The following is a 20,339-nucleotide window of genomic DNA, read 5'->3' as shown; positions in this document are numbered from 1 at the left end:
CCCCTTTTTTACATCTCATTTGATTGTCCAGCTAGAAAAACACCTCTTTGGAAGTAGCCTTCTGGGAGTTCCCACCCCAGAGAGACCCTGAATCTTGTCTGCTTCTCTCAATGTCTGGTGTCCTAGGTGCCATATTCACTTGGGGCCACAGATGGGGAGGAAAACATTACTGAGCGTCTCTTATATGCCAGGCACTTTTCTCACAAAATCTCACTTACTGTTCCTAATAACCAGTGGAGGTAAGTGGTATTATGCCTGCTTAACTGGTGAGAGAATTAAGAATCTGAGACCAACTGGCTCAAAGTCATACAGAAAGTGGCAGAACCCAGATTCAAACCCAGATATGTGGCCTCCAACAGAACTTTTGCCAGGACATGGCTTTTTCCACCATACCCTGCCATCTCCTTACAAAGAAATCAAATCTCCATTTCTAACTTGGGAAGGTCCATCTGTATTGGTCTGACCGGCTTTGGTTGATCATTAAATGGTGCCTCCCTGTCCAGCAAGACTGGGTGAAACTAGCTGAACGAGGTATGTGTGCCAAACACCTGAAGTTGAAGGTTTCTGTCTCAGAGTAAGAAGGACACCATGCAGAGCAAAAAGACAAGGGAACTCCCCTCTTGGACACCACAAGGTGACAATTCCCTCATACCTGAATGGCATTTTAAACATTCAGAGAGCTATAAATAACAGCATGGGCTTTGGAACAGAGAGGACCTAGATTTGAATCCTGGTACTTTTCATGAGACAGTGGGAAAGTTACTAGCCTTCTCTGAATCTCAGTTTCTTCATCTATAAAATGTGAATCACAATCTCTACCTCCTATAAGAATTAAGTGAAGGGACGAAAGAATGAAAAGGAGTTTGAATAGTGCCTAGCCCAGGAGAAGGGCTCTATAAATGGTAACTTGGATGAGCTACTCCAAAGAGTTGCAGGTGACTCAAAGATAGCTTCTAAGCACATACATAAAATATAATTTCACAGTACTTTAAAATGCATAAAAGAGAGAGTATATACATGTAGCTGAAGAGTATAGGTTAAATATATTTACACGCTTATTAATTCTCTAGGTTAGAGCAGTTGCACACACGCCCCTCCGAAAGGTAAGACTGAAAACACCAACAGCCACCCAGAGGATTCACAGGAAAGCTGGGACCAGAATTTGGGGGGACAGAATTGAGGCACCGACTAACTAAGGTGCTCTGCTGAGTGATCTGGGACAATTCCTCTAAACTTTGGGATGAGATTTTGCAAAGAAAATTGTTTTTCGTGTTCCGCCTTATCTCAAGTCCCTCACCTCCCCGTTGTCTCCCAACTTCTGCAGGTTAAACCTGCCGTCTGCAAACCTGAGGTTTGATCTACCACAAATCTCTGTTTTCGGCCCCCTCAGCTAACTACTCTTCTCAACAACTGTTTCTCTCCTTGTGACCTTGCATAAGTCTCAGGAGTTTTCCCTCCCAGTCCCTGAAGATCTGTGCTGTCTGTGGGAATATAGAGAGAGGCATGAGAATGTTTTGACCCCAAATTTTATTTGACCAGTAGACACCAATGACTCTCAAATATGCATTTCCATCTCAAACTAGAAATCTGGGTATCATCCTGAATTCCTCCCTTTTCCCTTATCTCTACCTTTCCAATGTCAAATCTAATCCATCACTGAGTCCCCAAACTTAATCTTTTAAACTATTTATTGAGTCTGTCCTATCATCTCCACCATGCAAACCAGCTCTGGTTCAGGCTCCCATCATCATCACCACACTAGAAGGCCTCCCACTCGGCTGCCCACCTCCAGTTCTGATTCCCTTCCCATGGCTGCCACAATGACCCACTCACACCTCAAAATCTGACCATGACACTCTCCAACAAAAAGCATGAAGTATGGTCCATCCGCATGGCATTCAAAGCCCTCCTTACTACTCGAGCCATCCCCACCCCGCCACCACTGTCTGCCTTACACCTTACACTCCAAGAGCCCCGCGCAGCAGCGGGAGGATTCTCTGAATACATCACTCTGCCTCACCCTGATGCCGCCACTCTACCTGCTTTCTCTTCCACACTTCTCTCCAACTCCTAATTATCCCTTTAGCCAGCAGAGATTTCCTCCTACAGGCAGTATTCCCCAAGCCCCTCCCTGTGCTCCCCAGATGCTCCTGCATGTCTATACCATTGTGCTTCCCAAGCTGAAGACTGCAATTAGATGTTTAATGTGTTTGTCTTCCCCTCCAGACTGAACTCCTAGGGGCAGACACTGTCTCAGTCATCTTTATTTCTCTGGCACTTCACACAATCCTAAGTGCTCAGTAAGTGCTTGCTGAGCGGATGAACACCGTGCTGCACTCGGGAGTCTCTGAGGGCTAGTACTGCATCCCTCTCCCTTCCTTGTCTCCAGGCGAGGAAGATGACACCTGCGCCATTCTCAGTTCGCAGCCTCCAGAGGCCCTCCAGAGTCCTGAGTAAATTTTCACCTAGCCATAGAATAAGGCTGGAATAACCTCTCTGCCCTCTCACCTCCAAGACAGTCAGAAGCAGCTAGTAGTGCTTTTACAACATTATGACACCATTTGACATTTCCCTACAGGCATCTGTAGGCAACAAGTACTAGATGGTTTCTTCACAATTCTTAGAGGGAATCAACTGAGAAGCCAAATGCCACCCAATACTGTCTGGCTGGCTACCCTTCAATTCCTGAGGTTTCGCTCACAACTTTTAACAAGGGTATTCTGGGGAAATGACAGATAAACGCTTTGGGAGCTCACCAGGCCCTGCTGCCCCGTAAAAGCATAAGAAATTCTTAATTCCTTACATACGATGCCAGCAGTAATTAGTCAAGCCCAAAGGGAGCAATTGATAGTTGCTATTGCACTGTCAGTCTGGAACTCATGCCAGATACATCAGAAAATAATCTGTAGACGTGAGCACTTTACAAGGGACTCACCAAGTGCCCTGACTGCCAAGGGCCTGAGGATAACGAGTGTTTGTGTGATGCTGATTCTGCTGAGCGGCAAGTAAAAACAAAATAACCACAACCATTAGCAAGAAGTCTGTGCAAAGTAAGGGGCCCAAGCATACTCTGGACACAGAAGGTTCAAACTAAGATGCTCCTTCCCACTTAGCTATCTTTCGTCCATCAATTCTAGAACATTGTCTGGGTCTCACTCTGAGGCTGGTTTTGAGGGGGAGTCTGTGATCCCTTCAATCTGCAAATGAACCCACATAACAGTGGCCACCACCATCCCAGCGTTCAATACAGTCCCAGGGGCAGAGGTCTGGACCTCGGTAGCCCTATGCTGGCTACTCTGGCCTTGGTAAGTTCCCCAGTCCAGAAGACTCTTAAAGGCCGATCCTTCCATGGCTGTACTAGAGATGAAATGTGCTAAAGGATAGGCCAAGGGCCACGTTAGTTCCTGGAGATCCTAAGGCCCGTGCAGAGGCCATGACAAGGCCAACATGGAGTAGGAAAGCCAGGTGACTAATATGTGGTGTGCAATTCAGTGATTTCACAACTTTGAGGTACACAGAACCAGTCTCTTACCCATCAATAATAATCCATATTTCTTGAATATTTTCACTGGGCTCCTTAATACCAGACCCCTGACTTTAAGAGGTTAGTGGTCTTAGAATATTTCAACTTAAAATTTATTGAGCACCCACTATGCCAGACACTGTCCTGGGTCCTCTATATATGTTATTCAATGCTCACCAAATCCCTAGAAGTCACGTATTCCTATCCTGATTATATAGATAAAGAAAACAAGGCTTGAGGAAGTTACAGCACTGGCCCAAGGTCACAGAGCTAATAAATGGCAGAGCCGGGATTCAAATCCAAATCCACAGCCCCAAAGCCCCTGAAAAAGGCCTGGCGAGCAGCAGGCACAGGCAGAAGGAACCCCTGCACTCCTTGCAGCTTCCCAGGCCAGATTTCTTAGTCCTCCTCTAGCCAAGAACACACGGTGACTTCAGGAAATCTTGAGAGGACCAGGCTTGAGGAGTCCTGGAAAGACAAGTATCTATTTACAGTCAACCAGCACCCTGCCCAGCCCTGCAGACAGTTCTGACCAGCGGAGCCGGAAAGAGGCAACCACAGGCTCCTACTGGGCCCACCTGGGCTAGGAAGCAGCCAGGCCCCTCGCTGAGCACGGACCTAACCCTGCCCTGCTCAGGGAGCCCCTGTCCTGGGGGGCTCTTGGAAGCTGGGGTCCAGAGTCCACAGAAAGTTGTCTTCACTATTCCACTTTTCTCCTGTACTTCAACCCCTCAAACTGCCACTTCATTAAAATAGTGCCCCTCTTACTCGCCACCCCTTTACCTTCTTTTTCTTCATGGCACTTATCCCTGCTCAACATTCTATGACAGACCTGAGTATGTGTTTATTGTTGTCCCCAACAAAAACGTGAACTCTGTGGGGCAAGTCCCTTTGTCTCTTTTGTTCACTATGGGATCCCTAATGTCTAAAATACACAGTAAACACTCAATACATTTGTGTTGAATGAATGAGTGATCACTCAATCAAACATTTAAAAACTCTACTTCCCTCCAAGTGGGTTATATGAGAGGCAAGACTGAATAATGCCAACCTCCCAGGAAGCACCATCAAACCTGCTGTTGGACCCTAAATTCCCTTCGAAATATCTCCCTAAAGCTCACCCCCAGGCCCAAAAACCCTAACTCACTGCAGAGCAGGTACTCAAGGGAGAAAATGCAGCAGCGCTTAGGGAGGAGACACATTTCTCCTCCAGTTAAATACAGCCCAGGACCCCTGCAAATTAAAAGCTCCCTCTTTACTGAATCCACTCAGCTTTAGTTATAGGTCACACTTTTTATTTTTGTAACCAGCCAACCCACCAAATTATAGGCTCAGACCATGGACAGGCACACTAAACACTGGGGCCAGCCTAGCAGAGGCACTGCCCTTTCTGGCCTGAGGAGGGTGTAGGAAGGAGGGTTGAACACCAGTCAAACCTGAAAGAGCAGAAGGCACGATCACTCTGCTGGGCAGAGTTGACTGAGGAGCCCGGTCACTTCCCAAACTCCTTATCAAGGCTGATAAGGTTCCATGACCTAAGCCCTGCTCACCTTTCTTCTGCCTTCCCTGATGTCTCTTTAGCATCCTTGCTGACCAATCTGGCATCTCTTCAGTTCCTCGAAATGTGCAAAGTTCTTTCCCAGCCCAAGGTTTACTCTCTCTTCCTAGAAAACCTCTCACCCAGATCTTTACACATGGCTATAAGGATGAATGGGGGGTGGGGGGCAGGAAGGTGGAGCTGGGTCTGCAAGACTGCAGTAGAGAGACAACTAAGGAGTCTACTACAATGGACCAGGCAAGAGATGAGGATCCTCTACCCCAGCAGGTGGGGCTCCTGGCTGCCCTTCATATATCTGGCTAATTCTTCCTCTTTAATCCCCTCCCACATTGCTCTGGCCTTCAGTCTCCTCTCTCCTGATCCACACCTGTCCCCCCTGTAAGACCTGACAAAGTCCATGTCTTCCTGAGAGCACTGCCTGATTAGCAATCCCATGCCACGCTAATCCTTCCCTAACCCTCTAGTCCTTCTATGCTTGGAGCTGTGTGGCACCTCATCACTTCATGATCTCACTTGGTCTTCACAAAAACATGTGATTGGGCAAGACAAATATCCCCATGTTATGGATAAAATAACTGAGGCACATAGGGAGCCTCACGGATAATCTGAGGACACGCACTTGTTTTAATTCTCTAGTTGTTCAAAGTACAGTTCTATTTTGTCTCTCCAACTTGCATTATCTTCTATTTCTTTGTTATTCTCCAAAGCACTCGAGAAAGTGCTGTATATGCAGTAGGCACCTAAGACCTGTTTCCTTAATAAATCAAGAAAGGAAGGAAAATGAAATGAAAGTAGAAAGTCTCTCAGAGATTCCAAGGCTGCCTCTGGCCTTCATTTAGAGGGAAGCTTTGGTTATACTCTCTCGTAACAACCTGTTCTTTGTCTCCCGAGGACATATAACTTGTAGTTAAGCATTTATTTGTTTAATATCTGCATTCCCATAAACTCCATGAAGGCAGAGGTGATATTTGTTTTTCACCACTGTATACCCAGTGCTATCACTGGCACACAGTAAATAAAAAAGGAAATACTTGTTGAATAGTGAAAGTCCTAGTGGGATAGCTGGGATTCAAACCCAAGTCTGGCTGACTCCAAAGCCCAAATCTTCCCACCACACCTCTCAGCAAAGGAAGACTTGTTCTACTTTCCCTGTGTTCTGCCGTAATGTACACAATCCCCACCAAAGCCGTACTGAAGGCAGGGGTGGGGTGGTGACCCTGGAAAGAGAAGGAGATTGTGGTTAAGGATGTGGGTTTTGGAGTGAAACTGCTTGGATTCAAACTCTGACGTCACCACCTACTAGCTGCGTGATCCCAGATGAGCTATTTAACCATCCTGGCCCTCCATTTCCTCATCTATAAAATGGAGATAATTATAACTACTTCATAGTTATGGTGATTAAATGAGATAATGCGTATAAAGAGCTTTGCCAGATGCTTGGCATACCATTAGCATGCAATGAACATTAGCTGTGAAAATGATTAGCTATCCACATTTCTGGGAGACAAGAATCTAGAGAACATAGTTTCCTTGGGGGTTGGGGCTGCTGAACTGACTTAACTTTGAGAAGCTTAGCTGCAGTGAAGCCCAGAGCTTGTTTATTCTCTTTGCTGACTTCACCTGCTAAACTGAGGCTGGAGGTGCAGCTTTCACTAGCCTAGAAATGAAACAGGCTAAAAATATACAACTTGGCTGTGTCTGGGAGACCAAGGTTGGGCCTACATTTAAGAATTTAAAATACAGCCTCAGGGCATAAGGGCATCTCTTAGGATTCTTTCTACTATGAAAACTAGTGCCAAGCTCAGTACAGGGCAGGGAATGACCTCACTGGTGTCCTTTCTCCCTGTTGCTCTCTTCTTTTGGGTCAGCGCAGAGAGTGAGAGAGAGGAGCTTTCTTTTTTGCAATAAAAGTTGAGTCATCCTCCTCTATTTTTATTCCTCCTTTTCCCTTAAAGGAGGAACAAATACATGGGTACATATTGTTAAAAAATTAATCAACTCAAAAGCTTATAGAATAAAAAAGGAGTCACTGTTCGGCCCCCAACCCTATCCATCCCCCTCCGTAGGTCACCACAGGGACTAACAGCTTGGTATTGACTGTTCCAGGCCTTTTTTCTAAACATTTACATACAAACATGTGGCTTTATAAAGCATTATATATACTCTTCTTTTAATTCCCTTTTTAGACGATTATATTTATACATACACACACACACATATCTTCGAGATTCCCATCAGCCACAACCATTTATTGAGTGCCTAGCCGGTGCCAGGTATTCGGCTGGACAGTGATAAGCATACAGAAAGTTTCCACCCTCATGGAGTCAACAGTCTGGGGAGACAGATAATAAGCAAGTAATTAAACAAGTAATTTTAAAATGGAAAATAATACAAAAGAAGTTAATAGGATGCTAAGAGAATAATAAAGAAGAGAGGCCTCTCTGAGAGGTGGCATTACTAAAACTGAGCCCTGAAGCATAAACTAGATTGAGCCATTTGAAGATCCAGGGACAAGGCATTCCAGGAGAGGAAACAGCTTGTGCAAAGGCCCTGAGACAAGAAAGGAACTTGTCCTGAACTAAAGGAAGGCTAATGTGGAGGTCAGCAATCAGTAAGGTTACAGAAGACAGCAGGAGCCAAATAATGCAGTCTTAAGGGCCAAGGCCAGGGGTTTGCTTTTTTTTTTTTAGTGCAAAAGGAAGCCATTAAAGATTTCTAGGTAGGAAAATGATGCTATTTGACTTATATTTTAAATTTGGCTGTTTTGTGGAGAATGGCTGGGAGGATGGAGAAAGGAGCAGTAGAAGAAATTGGGAGGCCAATTGTTTGGATGTAATACAAGCCAGAGTTGACATCGGCTTGGACTGAGGCAGTGGCAGTAGAGATAGAGAGAATGGGTAGATCTGAGACATACTTTGAAGATGGAATTGGCAGAGTAATAGACTGAGTATGGAGAAGGAAGAAGGAAAAATTAAGGATAACTCCCAGTATTTGCCTGGAGTAACCAGATGAATGGAAAAGAAACAGATATGGACAGGAAATGGACAATCAGGTTTCTCCCAGGTGTTTACTGTTAAACAATGCAGCCCTGGGGATCCTTTCCATGCACCTTCATGCCATGTATAAACAGTTCTGTAGGACAGTTTCCCGGAAGTGAGATGACCAAGTTAAAGGGTATGCACATTTGAAACTGGTAGACCCTATAAAACATCTTCTAAAATGTCTGTACCAAATTACACTACTACTAATGGTGTATTAATGTACCACTAATGACAACCATAGACATTGTCAATCTTTAAAACTTTGCCCAGATGATTAGTATAAAAGTGTATCATTGGGCTTCCCTGGTGGCGCAGTGGTTGGGAGTCCGCTTGCCGATGCAGGGGACACGGGTTCGTGCCCCGGTCTGGGAAGATCCCACGTGCCGCGGAGCGGCTGGGCCCGTGAGCCATGGCCACTGAGCCTGCGCGTCCAGAGCCTGTGCTACGCAGCGGGAGAGGCCGCGGCGGTGAGAGGCCTGCGTACCGCAAAAAAAAAAAAAAAGTGTAGCATTGGAATGTTCATTTCCTTGATTTCTAATGAGGTTAAGAATTTTTTATTTAACTTTTAATTATATAACTGACATATAAATACATTCTCCTTGTAAGAAATGTTAACATTATAGATAAAGCTAAATTCCCTTTGACTTTCCTGTTCCTCTTATTATGATTCCCTCCCTACATTTCAGAGGTAATCATTGTTATTAGATTTACTTGTATTCTTCCAGAAATTTTTCTAGGCAGTTTAAAATATATATATATATAATCAAGGATTAAGCATCTTTTAGAAGTTGTGGACTTCCCTGGTGGCACAGTGGTTAAGAATCCACCTGCCAATGCAGGGGACATGGGTTCGATCCCTGGTCCAGGAAGATCCCACATGCCGCGGAGCAGCTAAGCCTGCGAGCCACAACTACTGAGCCCACATGCCACAACTACTGAAGCCTGCGAGCTGCAACTACTGAAGTCCGCACGCCTAGAGCCCGTGCTCCGCAACAAGAAGCCACCACAGTGAGAAGCCCACGCACTGCAACGAAGAGTAGCCCCCGCTCGCCACAACTAGAGAAAGCCTGTACATAGCAACGAAGACTCAACACAGCTAAAAAAAAAAAAAGTTGTATTTCTAGCAGTCCTTTTAGCATTAACGAAAAATCGAACCAAAAATTTTTACTTAAGGCCTCTCCAAGTGACATCTAAGCTGAGACTTTCTCAAGGTTACTTAACCCCTCTGAGCCCTGTTTTTATCACCTGTAAAACGGAAATAAAAACCATATTCAAAAAGATACATGCACCCCAATGTTCATTGCAGCACTATTTACAATAGCCAAGGCATGGAAACACCCTAAATGTCCATCAACGGAGGAATGGATAAAGAAGATGTGGTACATATATACAATGGAATACTTCTCAGCCATAGAAAGGAACGAAATAGTGCCATTTGAAGAGATGTGAATAGACCTAGAGACTGTCATACAGAGCGAAATAAGTCAGAAAGAGAAAAATATCGTATAATACCGCTTATATGTGGAATCTAGAAAAATGGTACATATGAACAATTGCAAAGCAGAAACAGAGACACAGATATAGAAAACAAACTTATGCATACCAAGGGGGGAAGGGGGAGTGGGATGAATTGGGAGATTGGGATTTACATATATACACTAGTACGTATAAAATAGATAACTAATGAGAACCTACTGTATAGCACAAGAAACTCTACTCAATGCTCTGTGGTTACCAAAATGAGAAGGAAGGGCTTCCCTGGTGGCGCAGTGGTTGAGAGTCCGCCTGCCGATGCAGGGGACATGGGTTCGTGCCCCAGACCGGGACGATCCCACATGCCGCGGAGCAGCTGGGCCCCTGAGCCGCTGGGCCCCTGAGCCATGGCCCCTGAGCCATGGCCCCTGAGCCATGGCCGCTGAGCCTGCGCGTCCGGAGCCTCTGCTCTGCAGGGGGAGAGGCCACAAAGGTGAGAGGCCCGTGTACCGCAAAAAAAAAAAAAAAAAAAAATCAAAAATCTAAAAGACAGGGGATATATGTATATGTATAACTGATTCACTTTGCTGTACAGCAGAAACACAACACTGTAAAGCAACTATACTCCAATAAAAATTAATAAAAAAAGAAGTGAAATAACTGCCTTACAGTATTGTTGTCAAGCTTAATGAGATAATACATGTAAAAGCATGTGGCATATACCCGACAAATGTTGAATTCTCTTTCCTTAACCTATACAAGTTAAATCTAGGCATTTGGTGGAGACCAGACACTGAGCCATTCCTATAAGGATGAGATGGGAGACTCCACCCAGAAAAAAAAAACATTTTTAATGTTGTTCTGAAAAAAACTACTTTTCATAATAAAGCCCCCAAAAGATCTGAATTTTTCTTCAAAAATTTTGGTATGAAATATTCTGAGCAGTCAAAAAAAGTATAGGTAATTTTTGTCTGTTTGTTTGTTTGTAAGGTAGAAAGCAAAAGGATTTAAGCATAGAAGTAACTGCTAGAGACTGGATGTCAAAGTCCTCTTTAAGGCACACCCTGGGAAGCCACAACTGCCTGGATTTTCCCAGAGACCTTAGGCCTGCTGGAGAGAGTTGTGGCTTCGGGCAGACAGTACCTCAAAACATAGGATATGACCTAACTTTTGGGCTTCACTGCAAGGATGCCACTGGTTCCCCTGGCTTGTCAAAGTACATCCTGTCATCCCTACCTGGATGTTCCTGGAGGTTGAGGGTCTGGCTCAAAGGGGAAGACCTCACCACAAAGTATCCTTAGTCAAAGTTAAATTAAGGCATCATCAGAAAATCTACAAACAACAAATGCTAGAGAGGGTGTGGAGAAAAGGGAACCTTCTTGCACTGTTGGTGGGAATGCAAATTGATACAGCCACTATGGAGAACAGTATGGAGGTTCCTTAAAAAACTAAAACTGGAATTACCGTATGACCCAGCAATCCCACTTACTGGGCATATACCCAGAGAAAACCATAATTCAAAAAGACACATGCACCCCAATGTTCACTGCAGCACTGTTTACAATAGCCAGGTCATGGAAGCAACCTAAATGCCTGTTGACAGACGAATGGATAAAGAAGATGTGGTACATATATACAATGGAACATTACTCAGCCATAAAAAGGAACGAAATTGGCTCATTTGTAGAAATGTGGATGGATCTAGAGACTGTCATACAGAGTGAAGTAAGTCAGAAACAGAAAAACAAATATCGTATATTAACGCATATATGGGGAATATAGAAAAATGGTACAGATGAACTGGTTTGCAATGCAGAAATAGAGACACAGATGTAGAGAACAAACGTATGGACACCAAGGGGGGAAGCGGGGCGGGGTGGGGGGGATGAATTGGGAGATTAGGATTAACATATATACACCAATATGTATAAAATAGATAACTAATAAGAAGCTGCTGTATAAAAAATAAATTAAATTAAAATTTTTTTTAAGTTAAATTAAGATGTCCAAGGGCCAGAGTATCTCCCTCTGAATGACAGTCAACCAAGTTTCAACAAGCTCTCTTTTTTGGAACCACCAGCAGAGGCATTATTTTATCTGAACTGATATCCCTTTTGTAAGGGCTCCATTCCCCTTACAAAAATATTGAGTACTGTTTGTGTCAAGGAGCTCTTGCAGTGGCTTCTCCTCGCCCAGCTCTCCCTTCCCATTCCTCTAGGCTCAAAGTCAGGGATTCCCTAGCAGATCCAAGAATGGGTTTTAAACCCCCAAAGGACTGTATGTGTGCACAGAATTAGGGGTCGCAAGTTTAATCAGATTTTCAAAAGAGTCTTTTACTCAAAAGATCCAGAAGCACTGTTCAAAAAGCTCTCAAACATATTCCCAACCTAAAAGAACGTTTACCCTGGCTTGAGGAGCTAATGGGGTTAGTAAAGGTCAGCAGTGAAGTATGTATACCCCAAACTGCTCCTTGACAAGTTTTAGGGTAAAGCCCACAGTACAGAAGGAACCAGGGAATCAGTCCTTAAACCTACAGACAGAGGTAATAAAAAGATGGATGTCCACCTCTTGCTTGAAGGTGTAATAGGAAATGGGAAAACCAAGAAAGCACCAAAAACTGTTATTCTGCCTTTACTTTTACTGCTCTTAAAGCTTCATCCCCAACTGGGACACAAGACAACGGAGGTACAGAAGAAAATCCAGGGACTTCCCTGGTGGCGCAGTGGTTAAGAACCCACGTGCCAATGCAGGGGACATGGGTTCGAGCCCTGGTCTGGGAAGATCCCACATGCCGCGGAGCAGCTAAGCCCGTGCACCACAACTACTGAGCCTGTGCTCTAGAGCCTGCAAGCCACAACTACTGAGCCCACGTGCCTAGAGCCCATGCTCCACAACAAGAGAAGCCACTGCAATGAGAAGGCCGTGCATCGCGACAAAGAGTAGCCCCCACTTGTCGCTACTAGAGAAAGCCTGCACACAGCAACAAAGAACCAACGCAGCCAAAAATAAATAAATAAAATAAATACATTTATAAAAAAAGAAAATCCCAAAAAGAGGGATATATGTATACGTATAGCTGACTCACCTTGCTGTACAGTAGAAACTAACACAACATTGTAAATCAACTATACTCCAATAAAAATTAAAAAAAAAAAAAACGAAACACCTGACTTCCCTGGTGGCGCAGTGGTTAAGAGTCCGCCTGCCAATGCAGGGGACACGGGTTTGAGCCCTGGTCTGGGAAGATCCCACATGCCACGGAGCAACTAAGCCCGTGCGCCACAACTACTGAGCCCGCGTGCCACAACTACTGAAGCCTGCACGCCTAGAGCCTGTGCTCCACAACAAGAGAAGCCACTGCAATGAGAAGCCCGCGCACTGCAACAAAGAGTAGCCCCTGCTCGCCGCAACTAGAGAAAGCCCGCACGCAGCAACGAAGACCCAATGCAGCCAAAAATAAATAAGTAAATACATTTTTAAAAAACCAAAAAAACAGAGTTATCCCCCCCCCCCAAAAAAAGACAACAGAGGTACAGATTAGTAGAAGATAATTCTCAGCAGAAGCGCTATCAGCATGTTGGGTAAGATCATTCTTTACTGTGTGGGACTGACCCAAATGCTGTAGGATGGTTAACATCCCCAGCCCTCGGGCACTAAATGTCAGAAGTAACTCGCCCCTCCCCACTCCAAGTCAGTGTGATAACCAAAACATCCTCACTTGCCAAAAAAGCTCCCTTCTGGGACAGTACCTCCCCCAGCTGAAAACCACTTTAACTGATGGGAATAGGGGTGGTATATACTGGGTAATGTATATGCCACAAACATTTAATTGTAGAACCTTTATAGATTATAAACTATTTTCATTATGTTGTCTACTTTAAACATCTTCAAAACCCTGTAAAGTAGGTATGATCATCACCAATTTCATAAGGATGAAATTGGCTCAGAAAAGTTATAGACTTTGCCTAAGGTCATCAGCTGGGGGAAAAGAAAAAAAAAGGGTATCAAGCTGGACCAGAACCCAAGTCTTCTGATTCCAAAACTGATGTTTTTTCTTTCAAAACATCCTAAGCCTGCAAGAGTCTCAAACCAGCTACTTCCTTCCAGGACATATTTTTTTTAAGGTTTCACGGGAAATACTGGGAAGATCTAGGGACTGGCTCTCCAGCTCCCTGCAAGGAAGCTGGTAAAAACTGAGCGGAAACTAACTCTGCTCTAAACTGTAGCTAGTCCTTAAAACAAGATAACCATCTCCAAAAGTACCCAAACACAAGGCTCATGCCCAGCTCTTACTTAGAGATGGCATGAGCAATTGGAGGAGGGCTGTGACACTCTCTAGTCCAGATCTAAGTAGAAATGAGCAAGCAGGGCAAGAAGAGAGTATATTCCTTCCCCGTTAATGTTTTTAGGGACCCAGAGACAGGACCACCAGCCCATCCAGCTCTGTCAATAACCCGGGTGAGGGTGAGAAGGTGGTAAATGAGATGGGGAGGGAACGAGGAAAGAGATGAGGACAAGAATTGAACTATCACGAGCATACAACAGCCTAAATCCTTCCTCTACTTGCAAAATTTGTCACGTAAATAATTCTGATATCCCCTCGTGGTTCTGAACATTGTTTAGAACACCCTTCAAGTACCTCAAAGTACTTTATAAACTGAGAAGAGTATGCATATTAGTAAAGGGGGGGGGAAACTGCTCCGCCAAAACCCTATCCAGGTCCTCCCCTACCCACCACACAAACTTCCAACCCACAACTTCGTTGTAAAGTGATGGAAGACAGAAAGCATAAGAGATTCTGGAAAGAGGATTCTGAAAGGTGAAAACAGAAGAAGTAGAGAGGAGTGTGGGAGGCACAGACAACCAGAGTATTTTAAGGACAGAGAGGCAGCCTAATACCTTTATATCTTTCTTGGGGGACTCATTCTCCCATGGAAGGAAAACAAGATAGAAAAATGTGGCTCTGCTGAGGGAGGCAGTGAGACTGGAAATGGGAACTCAGGGATTCTAGCTGCCTAGTTCATCTCTATTCTGGAAACCTCTTCTTCATGGATGACAACCTCGAAACCCTTCAGTTCCCATGTGGTGCTATTCAAAAAGAGGGGGCCCTAGAGTACCCAGCAAGGAGCAGGGGGCAGGGGCTGTGTAGAGACAGCACCCTCTCTTATCTTTTAAGAAAAAGGTCCTTCCTCTTCTTTGAAGTGCATTTCCGAACTGGAATGAACCCCTGGCCTTTCCCTGGCACTGCTTCAGCTCAGCGCAGACTTAGGAGAAACATTCCCCAGAATGGAGGTGACCAGCCTGGCTGAGCAGATAACACGCTGACTTCAGGCCGCCAGCGCTGCTGTCCCCTGGGCCGACTACAGTCAGCTCTGGGGCAGATTCTTTGGTCTCGACCACGGAACTGCGGCCCTGGCTCCGACCAGCCTTCCCAGGCAACCCCAGGGGCAGGGGAGGATCTGTGGTCTCATTTCCTCTCCACCTTGGCTTCTTTTTTCACTTCATTGAAGATTAGCTATTTCCACCACAACCAGTTCCTGTTCTCACCAGCTGCAGTGGTTGTTTCCCCACAGACAGAGCTATGAAGCACTGGTGTGGCTGCCACCTGGACTGTCCCAGCTGCAGAAACAGACCCAATAAGTCCTGAGCTAAAGGGCTTTTTCATCCCAGATAAAATAGCAGAGAGAAGAAATTAAGGGGCAGGAAGCAATTCCAAGAACTCTCCAGTGGATACACTGTTATCCATTTCATTATTATTTTAATCTTACATAATAGTTATATATGCTCTTTCATATATGAAAAAGATTTTATAATGAACAAGTGTGGAAACATATACATTTATTACATAGAAATATGTATGTATAATAAATCCCCAGCAGAGAGCTAAGAACACATAAAAAAGATGGCCAAGTGCTCGCTTTGGCAGCACATATACTAAAATTGGAACGATACAGAGATTAGCATGGCCCCTGCGCAAGGATAATACGCAAATTCGTGATGTGTTCCATATTTTTAAAGATGTTTTAAAAAAAAAAAGATGGCCAAAACACTTATGATGAAATGTTAAAAGAAATACAAATTAAAACAAAATACCATTGCTCACTAATTAAACTGGCAAAGGTGTTTAAAGTTAAACCATGCAGTAATGGTTAGCTTATGGAGAAAGGGAGACACACTATCAGTGGAAAAGACAACTGGTACAACTTTTTTAGAAGGCATACTTCTCAAAGGCCTTTAAAAGCAATTTATCCCAAGGAATTAATCAGACATGCACCCAAATATTTATGCACAGAAAATTCATCACAGTGTTAATTATAGTAGCAAAAAGCGGAGAGAGAGAGAAATATAAGGCAGTAATAAAATACTGTATTATGGAATACTTGACTAGCCATGAAATCATAAGACTGAAGAATATTTAGACAAATGAGAAAATGCTTCAAATAGTAAAATTAAAAATCAGTTTACAAAACAATATGCACAGTATGACTCTAATTGTTAAAATATATATATCAAAATGTTAATAGTAAATGGAGAGATTACAGGTGATTTTAATGCTCTTCTTTATACTTTTCCATATGTTTTATACTTTTCACACTTTTTACTTCTAAATTTGCTTACTAAATATGTCTTATTTTCATAATCAGGAGAAAAGAAGCTATCCTCAATCCTGCAACCTCCCTTTAAGGACACTCACATGAATTACTCTCTTTTTAAAAAAAATGTGGAAATATGTATTTAGGACCTTAAAAACATATCCTACAATCTAGGAAGTTCAATTTGGGGTTTCTATCCCAAGGAAAACTCTAACTATTGAAAAGGTACACCAAGATGTTCATCACAGCATTGTTTATGATGGCAAATAGAGGCAAACAACCTAAATGTCCAACAAGAGGAGGAGAGTTAAGTAAACAATGGTACATTCACTTGATGGACCATTGTACAAGCATTTAAAAATGTTTACAGTGACTATCCTGGGAAAACTAATGAAATAACAAAAGCAAAAAAAAAAAAAGCCATGTTGGATAAATATATGTGTGTGTACACACACACACACACACACACACACACTACTATCACAACATTGTACAAAACCCTGTGCAGAGGGCTTCCCTGATGGCGCAGTGGTTAAGAATCTGCCTACCAATGCAGGGGACACAGGTTCGAGCCCTGGCCTGGGAAAATCCCACGTGCCGCGGAGCAACTAAGCCCGTGCACCACAACTACTGAGCCAGCGCTCTAGAGCCTGCAAGCCACAACTACTGAAGCCCGTGCACCTAGAGCTTGTGCCCTGCAACAAGAGAAGCCACCACAATGAGAAGCCCACGCACTGCAACGAAGAGTAGCCCCTGCTCTCCGCAACTAGAGAAAGCTCGCACGCAGCAACAAAGACCCAACACAGTCAAAAATAAATTAATAAAATTAATTAATTAAAAAAAAAATCCCTATGCAAAGACAAAAACATGGAAAGTTTTAACACACATTGTCGGGCTTCCCTGTTGGCTCAGTGGTTAACAGTCCGCCTGTCAATGCAGGGAACACGGGTTCGAGCCCTGGTCCAGGAAGATCCCACATGCCACAGAGCAACTAAGCCTGTGAGCCACAACTACTGAGCCTGAGCTATAGAGCCCGCGAGCCACAACTACTGAGACCGTGTGCCACAACTACTGAAGGCTGCACGCCTAGAGCCTGTGCTCCGAGACAAGAAAAGCCACCACAATGAGAAGCCCAAGCACCGCAACGAAGAGTAGCCCCTGCTCGCCACAACCAGAGAAAAGCCTGCACGCAGCAACGAAGACCCAATACCGCCAAAAATAAAACAATAAATTTAAAAAAATAATAAAAATTAAAAAAATAAAACACATTGCCTCCATTTGCTAAAGGAATGGAGAAAATATGGACTTTTTCCTTCAACCTAAATCTTCAATCTTTTCTTCTTTCTAAATTGCCCAAACTTGTTTTTAGAGAATGAGTATTACTTTAAGGGAAAAAGGAAAAAAGCTGAGCTTCCCTTTGAGCCATGAAAACATTCCCAAATCACAAGGAGTCCACTGCATCAGTTCCATCTCCCTCCCACCTACCCCTACACCTCCCCAATCTAAAGCAGGGTCATATGGGAAAGTCAAGGAATGAGGTTTCTCTCTGTGCCCTAGGGTCTTCTCAGTGGGGTCTCTAAACGAGGGGGTTGCTCTGACAGCTGTCAAGGGCCCTTACCCTCCCCCAAGTTCTATCCCAGCCTGAACTAATTCATCACAATCCCCAGGGCTGGGAAAAACATTTCCACCATGGCGATTTGGAACTTGATATTTAGTCCAAGTTTTTCCCAGCCCCTTTCTATGTCAAAGGAGGCCTCTCAAAGCCTCTTGACAACTAGCACCCAGGCCAGCTTAGCTCCCACATCAATGCTACACTTATAGCAAAACCCCAAGTCATCAGTCTTCACCAGGGAAATGTGAAAGGAGGGGCCACGGCAGGGACAGCCCGTCACACAGCCCCACCCTCATGCCCTGAGAGCCTCCTCTTGAGGGATATCCAGGGCTTTTTCTGGCATTAGAACCTTTAGACTTCGTTTCAAATCTGTAGTAAGCCAGTAAACAGAAAAATCAGGGTGCAAACACAGCAAAAGCAGACAGCTATCCTTTTAAAGCCATTAAAGCCCTCTGCCTCCCCTCTCTATCTAAGGAAAGGCCAGTACTGGTCAGCATACTAGCTTCTGAGCAACTAAGGTAGTAGACTAGTCAGGACCAAAACACAGAAGGGGGCTTTACCGGACCAGAGATCTCATCCTGGTATTAATAAAAAGGAGCTCCAATAACTGACCATCCTAAACTTCTCAGTCCTCAACAGACTAGAGGCTGCTGCCAAGACAGGGGGTAAGGAAGGATCCCAAGAAAACAGTGTAACACAGCAGCTTCACAACCTTTTTAACATCAGGACACACCTAGAAAATACTATTTGCACAGTACACAGGGTAAATGGTGGAAGCTGATCCAGCCAGACGGGGCCAATCTGGGACCTGAGCTGCTGCCAGGGCTGAGGGGATCAGTATCCCAGCATACCAGCAGGAAAGCCCTGGATTAGGGCACTGGGCTGGGGTAGGACTATGTCCTGCACAAACCACCTCATGGCTTCAGACGAGTTACCCAACCTCGGCTGACAGGCTGTGGGTCAGATCATGTGTCTGCACCAGAAAGCTGGGAGCCTGTGGTCTTGACTCAGCAATGATACAACTTCCCCAGCCAGGGTGCTTTTCAGGGGGGGTTTCCATAGATACGGTAGGACTGGGGAAGCCCTCCATGTAACAGCAGCAGCATATCCTGAGTCTGGCTATACAGAACAGGGTAACTGGTTTCATCAGATTACTGAACTTAAAATACCGTTTTGGGAATACAAGTGATCTCAGATCTGAGTCACTGCTGAGAGTTACACATTTAAAAACTACCATTTACCAAGCATATAGTAGATGCCAGACTCTGCTAACTAAGTACTTAACTTCTAGTTTCATTAAATTTACACAATAACCTCATGTGGCAAATACTATTATTATCCTCATTTATAAGAGGAAACTGGGACTCAAAAAGATTAAGTAACTTGATTAAGGTCAAACACTTTTCTAACTGGAGACTGTGAGGAGCCAGTATTTGAGCCCACTTTGACTTGAAAATCCATATGCTTAACCAGGACACCAGTACATCACTTCAGCAAAACCAACAAATAGCTTGTCCGTAAACCAAATCAACCTGGGGAAGAAAATGGTATAAAAGGAGCAACCTGTCTTACTCTTTTACACAATCAAGAAAAGAAACTGATCTATACTGAGTACCTACTGGGTGCCAAGCACCTTATATACACCCCTCAATTCTCAAAATCCCACCAGGATGGTAATCATTAGCTCCATTGTACAGATGAGCAAATCTAGGCTCAGAGAGGTTAAGATGATCGCTAAGACACAGCTCCTGCTTTTTCTACTGTACTATGCTTCTCCTGACTGTCAGGAAATATACATGAGCCTGTTCCAGGGTCAAACATCCAATAGTCAGTAGTGTTCCCAAAGGATACTGGAAAGGGCATGTTTTAGAAACAGAGGAAACAGGGATCTTTAAGAGTCCCTAGCGAAGAACTCAAATCCCCAAGAAAGCATGATTTCCCTGTGTTAGAAAACTGAGGTAAAATCTCCTCCCTTCCTAAGACAGCTAATTAGCCCTGGCCTGCCCTGTTACAACTCCCCATTAGCAGCGGCTCAGGCACACAGTAACAAGACGAAAACAAAAGCCACGAGGAAACAAATCAAAACTTTATGCTGAAAGTTAGGCTTACAAGTGGGTGGTACGGTCCCCAGTTTGACCTAGGCTCTCTGGCTAGTAATCAGGATACCATATGCATTTTGTAAATATTAAGCCATTAATCTGCCAACTAAACAAATGTGTCAACCAAACTCCAGTGAGGACATGACCAACTCTGGTTCTGAGCTCTCACAACAAACAGCCTGGTAGCGCCTACCTAAGGCAGCCCCCTACCCAGTCCACCTCTGAACATCCCTTTACATCCCTTTTTCTCCAATTTCTGTAGCTACCTCACGCCACTCCATGGGGGTTTTCACACCCCCACTGGAGGGCAGATTCCCTCCCACTCTTTTCCCCCAACAGTTGAGCTCTTGTTTGCAAGGGCACCAAGTCCCAGGCTCTCCTCAGCCTCTGAGATGGCCACAGCACATTAGTAATCACTGACTCACCCCATCCCCCGAGGA

The 20,339-nt window shown here is 44.4% G+C and overlaps 1 protein-coding gene and 1 non-coding gene across 5 annotated transcripts in view; one reads left to right on the top strand and one right to left on the bottom strand.

Moving 5' to 3' along the window:
- The window catches only part of FMNL3 (formin like 3), a 60,307-nt gene that overhangs the window by 38,242 nt on the left and 1,726 nt on the right, over positions 1-20,339 (bottom strand). The window lies entirely within an intron of this gene.
- LOC132530162 (U6 spliceosomal RNA) lies at positions 15,506-15,609 on the top strand. The gene has a single exon (XR_009543716.1). It is a non-coding gene; the product is annotated as a U6 spliceosomal RNA (small nuclear RNA).

The sequence above is a fragment of the Lagenorhynchus albirostris genome, chromosome 11, assembly GCF_949774975.1.
Source record: "Lagenorhynchus albirostris chromosome 11, mLagAlb1.1, whole genome shotgun sequence".
NCBI lineage: Eukaryota > Metazoa > Chordata > Mammalia > Artiodactyla > Delphinidae > Lagenorhynchus > Lagenorhynchus albirostris.
This window is presented reverse-complemented; position numbering and strand designations above follow the sequence as displayed.